Source organism: Caretta caretta, chromosome 8 (assembly GCF_965140235.1).
Source record: "Caretta caretta isolate rCarCar2 chromosome 8, rCarCar1.hap1, whole genome shotgun sequence".
Taxonomy (NCBI): Eukaryota; Metazoa; Chordata; order Testudines; family Cheloniidae; genus Caretta; species Caretta caretta.
In genome coordinates, this window is record NC_134213.1 from 63,099,647 (window position 1) to 63,115,059 (window position 15,413).

At 41.2% G+C, this 15,413-nt stretch overlaps 1 long non-coding RNA gene across 1 annotated transcript; it reads left to right on the forward strand.

Annotated features, from left to right (window-relative positions):
- Window positions 1–9,002: 9,002 nt before the first annotated feature.
- On the forward strand, window positions 9,003–14,644 carry LOC142073107 (uncharacterized). The gene is made up of 3 exons (XR_012669792.1): window positions 9,003–9,108; window positions 11,050–11,149; window positions 14,172–14,644. It is a non-coding gene; the product is annotated as an uncharacterized LOC142073107 (long non-coding RNA).
- Window positions 14,645–15,413: the final 769 nt, after the last annotated feature.

Consider the following 15,413-nt stretch of genomic DNA (forward strand, 5'->3'; position numbering starts at 1 on the left):
AAGAACAGTGATGTGTGGTTAATTTTTTAATATAGATTTATCTTAGGGTCATTCAGAGAGTGCACCTTCTGAATGGTAGCAGGTGGTGGGGTCTTACAGGTTGGCTTCCTGTTAGAAAAATCAGAAACATGGAGTCAGTATATTCCTAGTGCAACTTGTTGATTTTATTACTATTATTATTTGTGTAGTATCTGTACATACATGCCCTAGTGTTGGGTCAGGATCCTGTTGTGTTAAGCTCTGTGTATAAAAACAGAAAGGCGGTCCCTGCACCAAAGAGTTTACAATCTAATTATAAAACAAGAACACAGGTACAGAGAGGGCGCACACAGAAACAATGAGACAATATTGGTCAGTATGAAAAACCAGCAGCCTAAACATTGTCAAGTTTGTAGATGTGACAGATATAGTAACTGCATGCAAGATCTGTGGGGATCATTTTGCATTAAGGGTATGAAAGGTTTATGTATCACTGTGGGCCGGGAATTGTTTGTAATCCAAGGGAGGGAGGGTTGTCACAACTCCCACCAGGATTAAGGTTGAATTGCTTGTGTTATAAACACATCCAGAGAAGTTCCATCCCTTGGGATGCTTGCATATGCTGGTTCTTACTGGCTCTTCCAGAAACCAACAATCAAAGGAGGGCTTTTGATTTAAAAAAAACCCCACCACTTGATTTAAACAGACTTGGGACATTCTTTCTGATCCAGCAAATGGACAGAACCTTTAGCCCAAGGGCTCCAACCTTGCAGAAGGGTTGGAAAGACTTTTGACCCCACAAAATGGATGGGTGACCTCTGGTAAGCTTGTATGTGTATAGGGACTTTTATTGTCTTAAATATATTTTTTTTCTCTAATGATTTAATGAGAATGACGTGCTTGCTTTAGAAAGAGCTGTGTGGTAACTTTTAACTGGTTATAGCTCTTGGAGAGAAATCAGACTGGCTTGCTGCAAATATCACAGTGTAAGACCAGGATCTGTGAAGCCTTAAACCCCCGGTCAGGAAGGAGGGAGACATGGGTGTCCTCCCAAGAGACGTGATGGCTAGGAACTGGAAGCCTTAAGTGGATGCCCTCAGGGAGCTATGGAGCGGGAATGAAGGTGAATTTACATCAAAACTGTGACCGTAGGTATCCCTACAAAACAGTTTTAAGGAGGGCAATGAGGTGGTTTCTGGGTGTTCATTGGGAGCTCCTCCCAAATAGGAGGAACAGCCTGGGAGAAGGCATGAAGGTGCTTGTTTTGTCAACTGAAGAAGTGGACAATGAAGACTGGCATAGCTGGCTAATCAGAGTCAGGTGCTGACATCTCAATAGTGTGTTATGGGGGGAGAGAGGACATGTGCAGAGTAGAAAGGGAAGAGAAGTAGCTTACTTTGATGTAATTGAGAAAGCGGAGATCATGGAGGGATGCAATGAGTGACATGGTCAAAGCAATGAGCTAGGATGGGGGGAGGACTTTTTGGCCTGAGGACCATATCTAGGTATAGAAATTGTATGGCGGGTCATGAATATGCATGAAATTGGGGTTGGGGTCTGGGAGGCAGTGAGGGCTCTGGCTGGGGGTGTGGACTCTGGTCTGGGGATAAAGAATTTGGGGTGTAGGAGGGTGCTCCGGGCTGGGATTGAGGGATTTGGAGGGAGGGAGGGAGGGGGATCCAGGGCTGGGGCAGGGGCTTGAGGTATGGAGGGAGGCTCAGGAGTGCAAGCTCCAGGCAGTGTTTACCTCAGGTGGCTCCCAGAAGCAACAGCATGTCCTCTCTCTGGCTCCTATGCAGAGGCGCCACCCTGTCCGCTGGGAACATCCCTGCAGCTCCCATTGGTTCCCGGCCAATGGGAGCTGTGGGGGGGCTCTTGGGATGGGGGAAGTGCGCAGAGCAGAGCCCCCTGGCTGCCCCTATGCATAGAAGTTGGAGGGTAGCCAGGCCGCTGCTTCTGGGAGCTGCACGGAGTGGCCCCTGATTCTGCTCCCCAGCTGGAGCGCCGGAGCAAGGCAAGCCCGAGCTTGACGGTCAGATTAAAATGGCTGGTGAGCTCTATCCGGCCCATAGGCTGTAGTTTGCCCACCCCTGAGCTAGAAGAATTAACTTCAATAGCATTTTTAGTGGTTTTGAGTGGGATAAGATTGTTTGTTTTTCAAGGCCAGAGAGAAGAGGATGTTACAGTAATGAGGATGCAAGATGAGAGCCTGGATGAGCATTGTAGCTGTTTGGACAACTGGAAGAGGCCAAATCTTAAATATGGTATACAGTAAGAATCTACAAGATCTAGATGCAGCCTGGATGTAATGAATGAGATACAGGGATAATCCATCAGTCCTTCAACAGTGGTAGTTACAAATAGCACACACAAGCATCAACCATAATTGTCCATCTGGAATCTTAGTCCACAGCAGTGCCTGGTTTCTAGGTAACATCTCTGTTGTCTCTTTCTAACTACAGTCAGTTCTTGAGATGGAGAGAGAACTCCTTTGTTTGCCACAGCAGCCTCTCCTCCGCTCCCCCCCCCCCCAAATGCATCATAAATGCAACACACATTTCTTCAAACTCTGAATAGTGCTTGCATGCTAAGAAAAAGTGTAAGGTTACATGAACAGTACCACTTAGTAACTGCCATAGTATCTTTGCATATTAGAACGATTGTCTTCCTTAGAGTGGAAGTACTAACCTGCTTATTGCATGTAATGACATTTTGTAAGAGCTGGACTGCTAAAGATTGGTTGGAACCATAAAATTTGGATGTGGATTTGGAACAGTCCAAAGCTTAGGGGGTGTCCAAGTCTCAGGTTTGTTTTTGTCCATTATAAAGATAGTGGCCATTTACAAAACACAGATTTAGATCTGGATCCAGGCTCTGAGTTCAAATCTCCGTGTCAGGGTGTTCAGACTTTGGCCAGGGTGGGACGGAGATTGCAAAATTAGGTAGATGGTAACTAAAGAATATTTAAACTTTTTTAAGATTATGATTAACGTGACCATATTGGGAATTGTTCTACAATAGTTTTACATTCCTATTTATCCATTTCCTTGCATCTCATTCATATTCTTTTTCTTAGTAGTAGTTTATATTGCTTTTCCTTTTTCAAATTACTCACTGGGGGAAGAAGGGGAGAAGTCTTTTAGATAAAACTATTCCTAATGCAGCAGTATTGGCCTTAACAAGAGGTCTTTGAGGTCAAAAGAACCCACTTAAGCTTTCACATCTCTGAATTCAGTAATCCTCAGAACAGAAAGTTACTAAATATATTTTATATAAATACCTTTCAACAAAATCCCTTCCATAATGGGGATGCAGTTGATCATCAGAGATTTACATCAATCTCTTGAGCTTTGTCTAGTCAAGAGAAACAATTTAAATAAAAATTTGCAAATAGCTTCAATTTCCTATCCGTTTTACACCTACCAAACAGCTTTATTATCTAGGAAGACAATCAGCAAATGGAAAAAAAATAGTTAATTGAAATATATCCAGCACTGAAGACTAACATTTCTTATGTACTTGAGTTACAGATTGACAAGATTTCAGGGACTCTTAGAAACGGATTAAGATTTACTGTTATTTTTTCCCTTCTAAAGTTATTCAGTCCACTGGAAAGTAATCTCCCAAAAAGATCAATATTCTCCTTCATTGCTGATTGAGTTAGCCTCCTAAATACAAACAGGAGGAGATAAAACACACACAGCTAGCAAATCTAATCAAGCCATAAATGATCCAGCATGTCCATAAAGATGTATTGAATTTCCATCCATTTACATTTATGGGTAAGTACTTGTTGCAAACTGGAAATTCTTATACAATGGTGACACTTCTTAATATACTCTACACAGCCATAAGATAATGCAGTCAGTCTTTCATGCCACTGCATGAGCTCTTACACCCAGATGGCATTGTTCAGTGTGAAAATTCAATTGCATACCATATTGTGTTGACCAAGGTGGGCGTTCATGGGTTAAGTGTTAAAGAACAAGTAAGTCAAAGGCGTACATGAGATCTGAGTTGTCAGGAAAAAAAGTGTATTGTCTAGCAGTCATGTAATAGTTAGAGATGTATGTCTCTCCCCACATACGTTTATGTGGGTAGTCATACTAGCAAACAGGCATTTAAATGAATTCTGAAGAGTTGTAGTGGATGGCTTTATGCATCTTTTCAGCTATTCAGTCCTTAATACCAATTTCATATCAAATGAAACTTCTGTTATGGTTCTGCATTCTGTAGGTAGGAATGACTTCTCTTTTCCACCTCTGTTATCCCATAGTCTTAAAACCCAAAATAATCAAGAAATCTTAAGTAAAGTTATAGTCCCATGATTGTCATATGGTTAAAATTAGGCATGTGTTTAAGTTTTCTGCTGAATTAGGGAGAAAAGTATAATCTGTGCTCCTTTTTTTTTATTGGGTTTTACCATGTGTTCTCATTAAACTCATGTAAGGAGCAGCATGGTAAACTGTAACCTTAATGTGCCAACAATCACATATTGGCTGAAATCCTGATTCCAAGGGAAGTCAATATAAGAATTTACACTGTATGCTGCTCTACTTTTATTCTATGAGAGCCAGGATTTTACCCATTATGTAATAAAGAAAACTTTTAACAAGAATGATGGTGCATCATTTTAGCTCAGTTGCCTTAAATTTGTTCTTAAATTGTGTATTGTCATTTATCTTGGATTACTTATTACAGTAAGTTCCATATAGTATCTTTCTTTCTTTTGTTTTTAACTAAATCACTTTTCATATCTGCCATCTTGAGGCTGAGTCACTTTTCCACATGAGATAATTTTATTGCTACATAAACTTAACTTTGAATTTAATATAGATTGTAGGTAGGTTACTTGTCATAAATATAAAGGGAAGGGTAACCACCGTTCTGTATACAGTGCTGCAAAATCCTCTCACCTGTAGAGGTTTAAGAAGCTAAGGTAACCTTGCTGGCACCTGACCCAAAATGACCTGAGGGGACAAGATACTTTCAAATCTGGAGGGGGCGGGGAAGGTTTTGGTCAGTCTATGTGATACCTCTGCTGGGAACAGGTCAAGGATGCAAGCATTCCAACTCCTGTAAAGTTAGTAAATCTAGCTAGAAAATGAATTCAATTTTCTTTTGTTTTTTTTGGCTTGTAAATTTGCTGTGCTGGAGGAAATGTGTATTCCTGTTTTTGGTGTCTTTTTGTAACTTAAGGTTTTGCCTAGAGGGATTCTCTGTTTTGAATCTGACTGCCTGTAAGATTATCTTCCATTATGACCTTACAGTGTTCTTTTTTTTATTTTTGCTCTTCTAATAAAGTTCTGATTTTTAAGAATCTGATTGGATTTTTAAGACCCTAAAAACACAAGGGGTTTGTCCTCATCTTGTTTATTCTCACACCTCCCCATAAAAGGGGGTGTAAGGGCTTGGGGGGAATATTTTGGGGAAATAGGAAGTCCAAGTGGTTCTTTCCATGTTCTTTGTCTAAAACACTTGGTGGTGGCAGCGTTTTACCTAATCCAAGGGCAAAGACTTTGTGCCTTGGGGAAGTTTTTAACCTTCCATGCGGGTCCCTACATCAGTACCCTAGAGTTCAGAGTGGGAAGGAACCTTGACAGTTGCTAAGGGCAAGAATCTAGGTCCGGATTTTCAAGTGACTAGTCATTTTTGGGTGCCCAGCTTGAAATGCCTTTAGGTGCATGATTTTCAGAAATGGCTGAGTATCTTCTGCAAAAACAAGTCCCTTTATAGTGTCTCAGAAATAAAGCATCCCAAATCACTACTCATTCTTGGAAATGTTGGCCTTTTGTCTTTTTTAAAATATTTTTGCAATGCACTGTGCATACACATTGCACTGTGTACATAAGTACATAAGAACAATCCATAAAATAAGATTCATTCCCTATGGAGATCATGCATAGCTTTCTCTTGCAGCTGTAGGTCAAAAGGAAAACAAAACAGAAACTGGGGCTCCTTATTGCTTGACTATGCAAGGTGATAATTTCTTGGAGGCTCTGCTAATGTAAGAAAGCTTGGCTTAGCAAACACTGAACAACTCTGGGAAGACCCTTTGAAGTCCATGGGAATTGCAAGTTGCTCTGCACCTTGTAGGATCAAGCCCTAGTGGATTAATATATATGAATATTTGTGTTCCATAAACCTGCTGCAGAAGTGGTTACAAGTGATGAGATACTAGTTATTTACATCATTTATAATGGTTTTTCTACTTAGATTAAATAATGACTTGGCTGTGTCTGTTTGCCTAAAGCTGGTTGCTATTCAAGACCCAAAAGTTGAGCAGATCTATTGAGCAAATTACCTCCGTATGTGCTTAAATTGCCTAAGTCGCATTGTCTTTAAGCGTATGCTTAGGTACTTTGCTGAATGGGGATCTGCTTAACCACATTGTGACAGACCCAGACCAGTAGGGTACAGGAGTCTGATAGAAGGCAAATATACTGGGCAGTGGATGAATAGTTTTCTGTTCCCCGAGTGACCAGACCAGGGGCTGCACTACAGCAATCCGGAACCTGCTAGAACCAATTAAGACAGGCAAGCTAATTAAGACACCTGGAGCCAATTAAGAACATACTAGAATCAATTATGGGAGGCAGACTAATCAGGACATCTAGCTTAAAAAGGGCATCCCATCAGTTAGTGGAGGGCTTGCAAGGAGCAAGAAGGCGTGCTGCTGGAGGACTGAGTACAAGTGTGATCAGGCTTCAGGAGGAAGATCCTGCAGTGAGGATAAAGAAGGCACTGGGGGGGAAGTCATGGGGAAGTAGCCCAGGGAGCTGTATATGATACAGGAGATGTAGACAGCTGCTATCCAAAGGGCCCTGGGCTGGAACCCAGTGTAGAGGGTGGGCCTGGGTTCCCGCCATCCCCCCCAACTCCTGGTTGGACACAAGAGGAGTTTACCTGGTCTGTGAGCAACACCAGAAGGGAAGGTCTAATTTGGAAAGGGATCTGGCCTGTCCCCAACCCACTAGGTGGGGCAACAGAGACTGCGAAGATTGTTCTCCATTTCTTCCATGCTGGCCAGTGATGAGGTTAGCTGAGTGAACGGCAGGTTTGAGCTTCTAGCAGAAGGGCCAAACTGAGGGCTGCTGTGAACCTCTGAGGTGAGCAAATCTGCCAAAAAATGCAGGACCCACCAAGCAGAGGAGGAACTCTGTCACAGCATACATTGTTGTATCAATGCTTACATTAAGGAGAGGGAACATCACATTGGGGGTACTTATTTTAATTGACCTACTCACATGACTGAAGTAATGAGGGTTTGACCCCAAGGTGATCATATTAGTACAAGTGGTAAAATAGCTTCATTATTAGAGAACATGACATTCGGTGTTGAATGGAGTCCCTTTATGTTCCACCACATAGTGTTTTGGTTCAACCCCTATAATGAATTCACCTGGCAATTTACAAGGGTTACACTTAAATATTTTATACTGGTTTGAGAGGTATTACTAGTTAGGTGTGTGGTGTTAAATAGGCTAAAGATGTTTAATATAACCCAGTCACTATCAAACAGTGTTAAATAAGGTCCTGACATGGTTTATAGAGAAGTCAGCCTGCTTAACACCATGGCAAACACACCATTAAAAATCTTCTTTAACCTTCCATTAAACATACAGAAAGGGAAAAAATGACTAAAGCTTTTGAAATGTGAACTATTATATATGGCTTTCATTTTAACAAAATCCTTTGTTCCCTTTCCCTTTAAAAATATTTAATACTGTCTACAGCTGAAGTCCCCTTTTTGACAGTATTACATGGTAATTGTCCTTTCTGGGGAAAAAAGAGAAGTTAGTTGAGATAGGCCAGAGATGTCACTGCTGCTGTAAAGTCTAATCTTAGAAGGAAAAGCCACCTTGTTTGACAGTCTCCTACATAGTAACTGTCATACCAAGGTGGTGTTTGGGATTCAGCTGGATCTGGTAGAAGTGGCAATGTTATCTGAGTCGCTGTCCTGCTCTGGCCCCTTTCTAGCCAGGACGCCTCTCAGGATCAGGATGCTGAAAGTCCAGGGTCCTAAGTGGCAGCCATGATGGTGAAACTTGCTCCAGTAGCCTCTCTCTGTTCTTTCTGCTTTCTTTGTTCTTTTGTGCTCCCCCATTTCTTTAGGGACCCCAAAAGAGAGTTGTTCAGTCTCCCTTTCATGCCTTTTCCATAATCATTTGTTATAGGTTATTTTAACATGTTATGAACTTCAACGTAATTTTTACAGATGAGCTCACAATTCGGGTAAATTTGTAGGCTCAATTCTCACATCATTTTAAGACTAGGGAATATTTCTTCCAATCTTGAGAATCTTTCAAATAAACTTTTCTAAATTCAATCCTGGGTCTTTAAAATTCTTCCCATCTTATAGAGTGAATTTCCCCATATAACACACTTCTTTCCTGAAGGACAAATAGGTTATCCAGTCCTTGGCATATAATCTTTAATGAACTGGAGTCCTATATTTCATTAGGTCTGAATAAGCTAAATTTTCAAATCTGCTAGAAATAGAATTTCTACTGCCTGATTTCAACAAGCTGGCATCCTAATGCCCTCTTGATGTAGATACAGCATTCAGTATACTCATTTCCCTATTCTTCTGTTACGGTGTCTTCCATGTAACTGAATTAGGGATGAATGTAGTACTTTGGCTACAATTAGGAGACAGAGTAAAAATCACTGACTACATGCAAGACCCCAAATATTGCATAGCTACAGAATTTCCCATGGATTCACTGCGTCCTCTGGAACTGTGCTCCAAAACCTCAACTTTGCCTTTTAAAATCCATGTTTCTAGCTCCTATAGTTAGTGATGCACTGAATTAACATTTTCAAATGTGTGTCTTCCTGAGTTTGCATAAACCCTGAAACAATAGCTTTGAGGTGTGAACTACCCTTTTTATCTCAGTCAGGGCACTATGTACTCCATGGTTGTGGAATTTGACACTTACCCGACTTCTAAAACATTTAACATTTTTTGCCAAATGTTTTGCTACAGGCAGGGGCCCTACGTTTGCTCCAGTCCAGCCAAAACCTACCTGCAGCTGCCTCTCATTCCCCAGCTTTTCCCACAAGGGGAGGGGACTATTGGATTGTGGTACATGCTTCCTGCACTATTGAATGGAGCCAGAACCAAAGGTGAGGAGGGGAGAAACCAGAAGTGTAGGCTGCCCAGCTGGGAAGAACAGGGCAGTGCTCAAGTGCTTGCAGAGGTGAATCCAGCAATAAGCCCCCCCTTGGATGGTATACATGTTGGGGAGAATGGTCTGAATGAGGACTCCTGCGGGTAGAACAAAGCTGTTGGGAGAGCATAGAATAGCACTGGGGGAAGGGGAGACACACAATCCATTGCCCAAAATAAACACACATTTTAAGCTTGGGTTGGGGGTGTGTGTGTAGTTTTTGTTGTTGTCTCACAGCTGAACAAACTTAAAAAAAACATGTTTCTGTGGGGGATGGGCATGAAAATGAACTCTATTTCATGGCAATAAATATATATATGGACGCAAAACTGAAGGGTTTGTGGTGCAGAATCTAGAGGTTCTTGCCATGGAATTTGACCCATTGTGCTACCGAGTATTCAGAATTCTGATTATATGTATAACCAGTTAACTTTGCATATGATGGAGAACAAGATCATTCCCTAGCAACTGTTTCCTTGAGATGGCAAATATAACTAGTAACATCTTTCTCTCTACAGACTATTTTGGCTTGTACTCCATTTGCATTTAGGTGGATGCATCAACAGCATACCATTAGAATCCTAGATTAGGGTTGGAAGAGACCTCAGGAGGTCATCTAGTGCAACGCCCTGCTCAAAGCAGGCACAACATCAACTAAACCATCCCCGCCAAGGCTTTGTCAAGGTGGGCCTTAAAAACCACCACCTCCCTGGGTAATCCATTCCAGGGCTTCACCACCCTCCTAGTGAAACAGTGTTTCCTAATATCCAACCTAGACCTCCCCACTGCAACTTGAGACCATTGCTCCTTGTTCTGTAATCTGCCACCACTGAGAACAGCCTAGCTCCATCCTCCTTGGAACACCCCTTCAGGTAGTTAAAGGCTGCTATATAATCCCAGCTCACCCTTCTCTTCTGCAGACTAAACAAACCCAGTTCCCTCAGCCTCTCCTCATAAATCCTGTGCCCCAGCCCCCTGATCATTTTTGTTTCCCTCTGCTGGACTCTCTCTCCAATTTCTCCACATCCCTTCTGTAGTGGGGGCCCAAAACTGGACACAGTATTCCAAATGTGGCCTCACCAGTGCCAAATAGAGGGGAATAATCATTTCTCTTGATCTGCTGGCAATGCTCCTACTAATGCAGCCCAATATGCCATTAGCCTTCTTTCCTTTGTGAATTCATTCAAGAGTGTAGTGATTGTCTGGTTTCATCCACGTTGTTGTTTTTGGGGACCTGTAGTGCACTGGATGAGGTAAGCCACATGTTGTGATAGGAATGTGTAGAATACATGGATCTTGAAAGGTGTAGATCATTGTAGCAGTGTAGATACGTCTGCAGGTTTTGCATCTGTTCCGGCAGGATCTGGCGCCACTTTGAATTGGTGTGTCCTGGTCTGTGGAGAGCTTGCTACTGATGAGCTTGAAGAGGTTGGGGGGAGGGGGGTTGTTTGAAGGCCAGGAATGGGGGCTTAGGAATGACTTCTTTCAGCAGGTGGGTCTCCATCAAGTTTGGGTTGTAGTCTGATGACGGCCCATATGGGTTCCAGTGGGGGATGGCAGTTGATGATGATTAGAGTGCACTGTCTGAACTGAGGCCTAGTCTGTATAACTGCTCTTCCTTTACAGTTTCCAGCAAGGGGGAGGAGGAAGCAGCACCCTTTCATTCTCCTGCATCAATGGAAAAATTTAGTCCTGGGAGGACAGAAACAATTGTTTAACAGAGAAAGGGCAAAGCACTATGCTAAGCCCCTAACCTGAGGGATGGAAAACTCTGTGCTTTAGGGAGGAGAAAACAAACAAACAAAAAACCCAAACAAACCAAAAACCCTCCCAAAATAAGAAGGGGCAAATATTCCCATTTGCTTTTATTTTATTTATTTTTTTGTTGCCCTGGAAGGGAAAGACCTTTTTTCAAATTGGCTGGAGGAATGTATTGCTCTATCACCCCAGGGAAGAGAATCTTTGGGAAACTGAGACATGGACCTCACATCAGAGAGGTAAGCTGCATTCTCACACATACACAAAAGAAATTTTGGATCTAGTTCTGGGCTAGGTTTCCAAACGTAGGTCTCCCAAGCTAGTGTCCTATCTTTAATGTGAACGGATTTGCAAAACCAACCAAAACATGTGCATCTTGGGATGTGTCTGACACTAGCAGAGGGGAAGGTCTGTCTATACACTAGACTTTGGAAACTGATTGGGTGCTGGTATGTGTATGTTAGTCCCAGAAATGTCACCCTTAATGTTGCATTGCCAAAAGTGTGAATTGACCATATGGTGGCCTACTCAAGGGAGTGCCAACTTCTGTCATTGGTACCTCCTAGGAGTCTTGTCCAATAGTGCCCTTTAGGCATAACCACCTGTTGGTATTTTGTTTAGTATACTGGCAGTGACACCCACTTTCAGTTTGGTCCAACTCTAACAAGAATAAACAAAAGTGTATGGCACAATCCATGAGGTTTTGTCAGAGGAACATTCTGACTGCGCTACGGTGTTGGGTTTTTTGCATCTCTCGGTGTAAATTCCTTTTAAGCAACGGATATTCTTTCTCCAAGGCCTTTCATGGATTTTTTGCACAGAAGTTGTCAGATATTACATATGCAAGGAAGTTTGTTGTTTTCACAGAAGTTATTTCAATCACAATACATTTGGATATCTTCCTAAAATATATTTGTTAATCCTTGGGGATTTAAAAACACAAAAAACCCCACCAAACCTTTGAAGATAGATATCATGTTGCATTGAGTCTCCTAGAGGGAACAACACTTCCAAATTAATTGAAAATGAATGCCTGAAATCACTGTAACAGTTCTACCAATTAAAATATGTCCTGACTGGAAAGTTGGGTGCTATTGAATCATTTTTACAGTATTTTGCAAACTTATTAAATTAACTTTTAATTAAGCCACTTAATATCAAACTACTTTATATCACAGACAAATGCAAATTTACTTCAGAGAGTTCATGCTGAATGTGAAAAGCATTAACATTTAAATAAAGAGATGCCATGTGGTTTGGCAGAAATTGGAATACTCTGACACAAGGCTCTCTGTTTGCGGCTTCAGAATTTTAAAGTCTAGTACAGTCTGGAGGGGGGAAAAAAGGACTTACAAATAAGTATTTACACTTTGATTGACTATTCAAGTTTCCCACCACACATTAAATCTTAAGAAAGAGGGGACAAGACAATTGGGTACTTTACACTGTAAAGGGTAAGGAGAATAGAAAACTATGGAAACTCGATTCATTTTTTATTTTCTTAGAGCCTCACTGTGTCTCTTTGCACATATGTTTTGAAGGGAAGGGGAAAGAAAAAGAGGAGTAGTCAGTGGTGAAAGACTTGTTCTGAAAGATGTTCTGTCTATTGTGGACAATTTCATGTATTTTGTTGATTACTTTTAAATTCTGGGATGTTCTCAGATGGCGTGACTATGACCACAGCCAAATAAAGATGGGTTCACATTGCAAAAGTCAAATTCAGACTTTGAACACCTGCCAAAGCTCATGGCAGCCAGGAGGATCCAGGGTGTGTGTTTGGGATTATTAAAAATTAAACAAATATTACTTTCAATCAGAGCAATGCAACATCCACCCTAATGTCTCCTCAAATCCAAGTGAGTTTTTCTGTGAATGGAAAGCAGTGGTGTGGCTTCAGAGAATAGGAAAGCTCTAAATAAGGAGAGGAAAAATGATTATTGAAATGCAATCAAACACCTGCCAAATATGACTTCTGGAAACCCAACATGCAACAAAACCCACTTGTACCTAGCAGATGAATCAGGTGTGAGAGATCATTGAGAGATACTAAGCAATAGGAATGGTGCTGTAGAACAGTGGATCTTAGGTAATGTCCACTTTTCTAATGGGATGAATTTCACACGTATGCTTATGTTCCATGATTGAGGGCTTAAGTGATACATACCTCTTGTTCTGACACTCTGGACAAGGCTGAATTTCATTAATCCAGCACACAACCCAGACATATTTCTTTCTTTTCTCTCCTCCCCTCCCTCCCCCAGATTTCTTGGGGTGGCAGAGGGTAACACAGTTTTTCAATTTGCATATTCCTCTGTTGGTGTAGGGATCTTCTCCTAGAGGACACAGGCTGGAATGATAGGGCAGTTAGGTTAAAATTGCACAATAAGGCCCTGATATTTTTTCCACTTAAGTCAATGGCAAAACTCTTATTGACTTAAATATTTCAGGATCAGACACAAAGGTCTGAGCAAGGGCTAACCTACCTGAGTTTGCTTGAATCCATGGGTACCAACAGCAGTGAAGTGTGGATAGCACAATCCCTGCATGGACCTAGGTTACATACTGGGTTCAGTAGCCTGCTTTGAAGCCCATGCTGCAATGCCTTCACTGCTATCAATCTCTGCACTGGCTGATTCAAGCTAGTAGGCTAGTCCACGCATTGCTTTTTCTGGGTAGACATGCCCTGGGAGGGATCCACATACATACATACATTGCTTTTTGGTGCAGATCACTAAGTTTTAGTTCCTAGCAAATTGTTGTTCTAAAACCGATACGTTTATCTGTCAGGGAGCTAAGAGCATGCACTGCAGATTAATGGTTGTCCTTCCCATAGTCAGGGGTCAACCAACAGCTGGCTTCATCCCTTGCAACGCTTCAGCATGCCTTGGTAGAACAAGAAGCCTCATTCTCATAGACACAAGTGCTTCCTTTTAATTACAGTGTGTGATACTGTTTAACAAAGTTAAAATGCTAATTTGGATTAGTAACACAGCAGTTGATGCACACTAATATTTCCTCTCTAACTTCCAATATTTGGACAGCGCAGAGGCTGCTATGATATTTAGATTGTAAGCTCTTTAAATTAGGGACCGTATACTAGTGTGTCTGTACAGTGCCTAGGTCAACGGAGTCCCAATCTTGGTTTGCCCTTTCAAACTTTTGACCATGCTTAATACTTTCCTTTTATTGTTGGGTAACTCAGCTGATGCCTGGAAAATATTTATATCCACTAATTAGATCTTTTCTATTTTGTCTTACTAGTTTCCAGTAACTCCGGAATAGAAACTTCTTGTTGAAGAAGGCTGAGACCAGTCTAAACATTCCATAGACTACTAAGTAGGACCACACACTTTAGAGAAGTAGTTTAGGAAGTTTACACCTTCTTTTAACAGGCTGGTTGAGAGGGAAGAGCTATAGTTTACTTATCACATTCCAATGAGGTCAGTAGATTTCTCCAAAATGCAGCCAGTCTCCCCAGAGTCAAGTCTACTTTCCCATACAGAACCTACTTCTATGGAATCAAACCACTCCAGTGACTATGTACATTTCATATGGGTTGTGTGTTTTTTTTTGTTTGTTTGAAGAGTAAGTGACCCACATGAGAAAATGGGGAGGAGTGTGGAAAAGGGGAGTGTTCATTACTTATTTGCATTATGATAGTTATTGGAGGCCCCAATGAAGATGGGGTCCCATTGTGCTATGCACTATATATATACACACACTCCCTGCTGCGGAGAGATTACAATTGGAGTTGGTTGGAAATCTTCTGACTTTCATTTTTGACAACTTGACATTTAAAAAAAAACATGTTTATGAAAACATTTCTATTTGGATTCAATTCTGTTCTGAGTGAAGGAACCCCACAGAATGGAGCATTCTGATGAAGTCAAGATGGAACACTTGGATTTTCTGTTTCAAAATGACTCTACAGTATAGAATATAAAACTTTAAAAATTGAAATGAAAAGGTCAACATGAATGGAAACCTTTTCATACAACTTTTTTTTTCCTGAATTTCATTTCTTGGGAAATTTCCAGCTTATCTTACTTTTTTGTTCCATTTCAGAATGGAACGAAATTTAAAATTGTGGAATTTCCCACAAAATCTGCTTCCCACACAGCTTTACTAACAATTTAAATGCACAATTCTAGCAAAGGTAGGAGGGGAAAACAGTCACAGATGTAAATGATCTTCTGTGTGTCCTTGGACAAATCGCATGCAGAGCTTGGATTTGAACCTAGATCTCCTGAATCCCACTTGAGCATTCTCCGTAAACCATGCTGTGACAGTGCACCCCATAAGGGTTTATGGAAATATACTTGTGAATGTATATATGACATAACTGGAATATGTTTTATGCTACATATGCCATGTAACATCTCTGTAAAGGTTATGATCATCTGAATCAATTAATCCTATGTGTATGCATGTATCGTTTTTGTATTCAAAGTTATGAATACTGGCTGTGTATTTGCTTGATTTTTAAGTAGCCTTAGTAAAGCA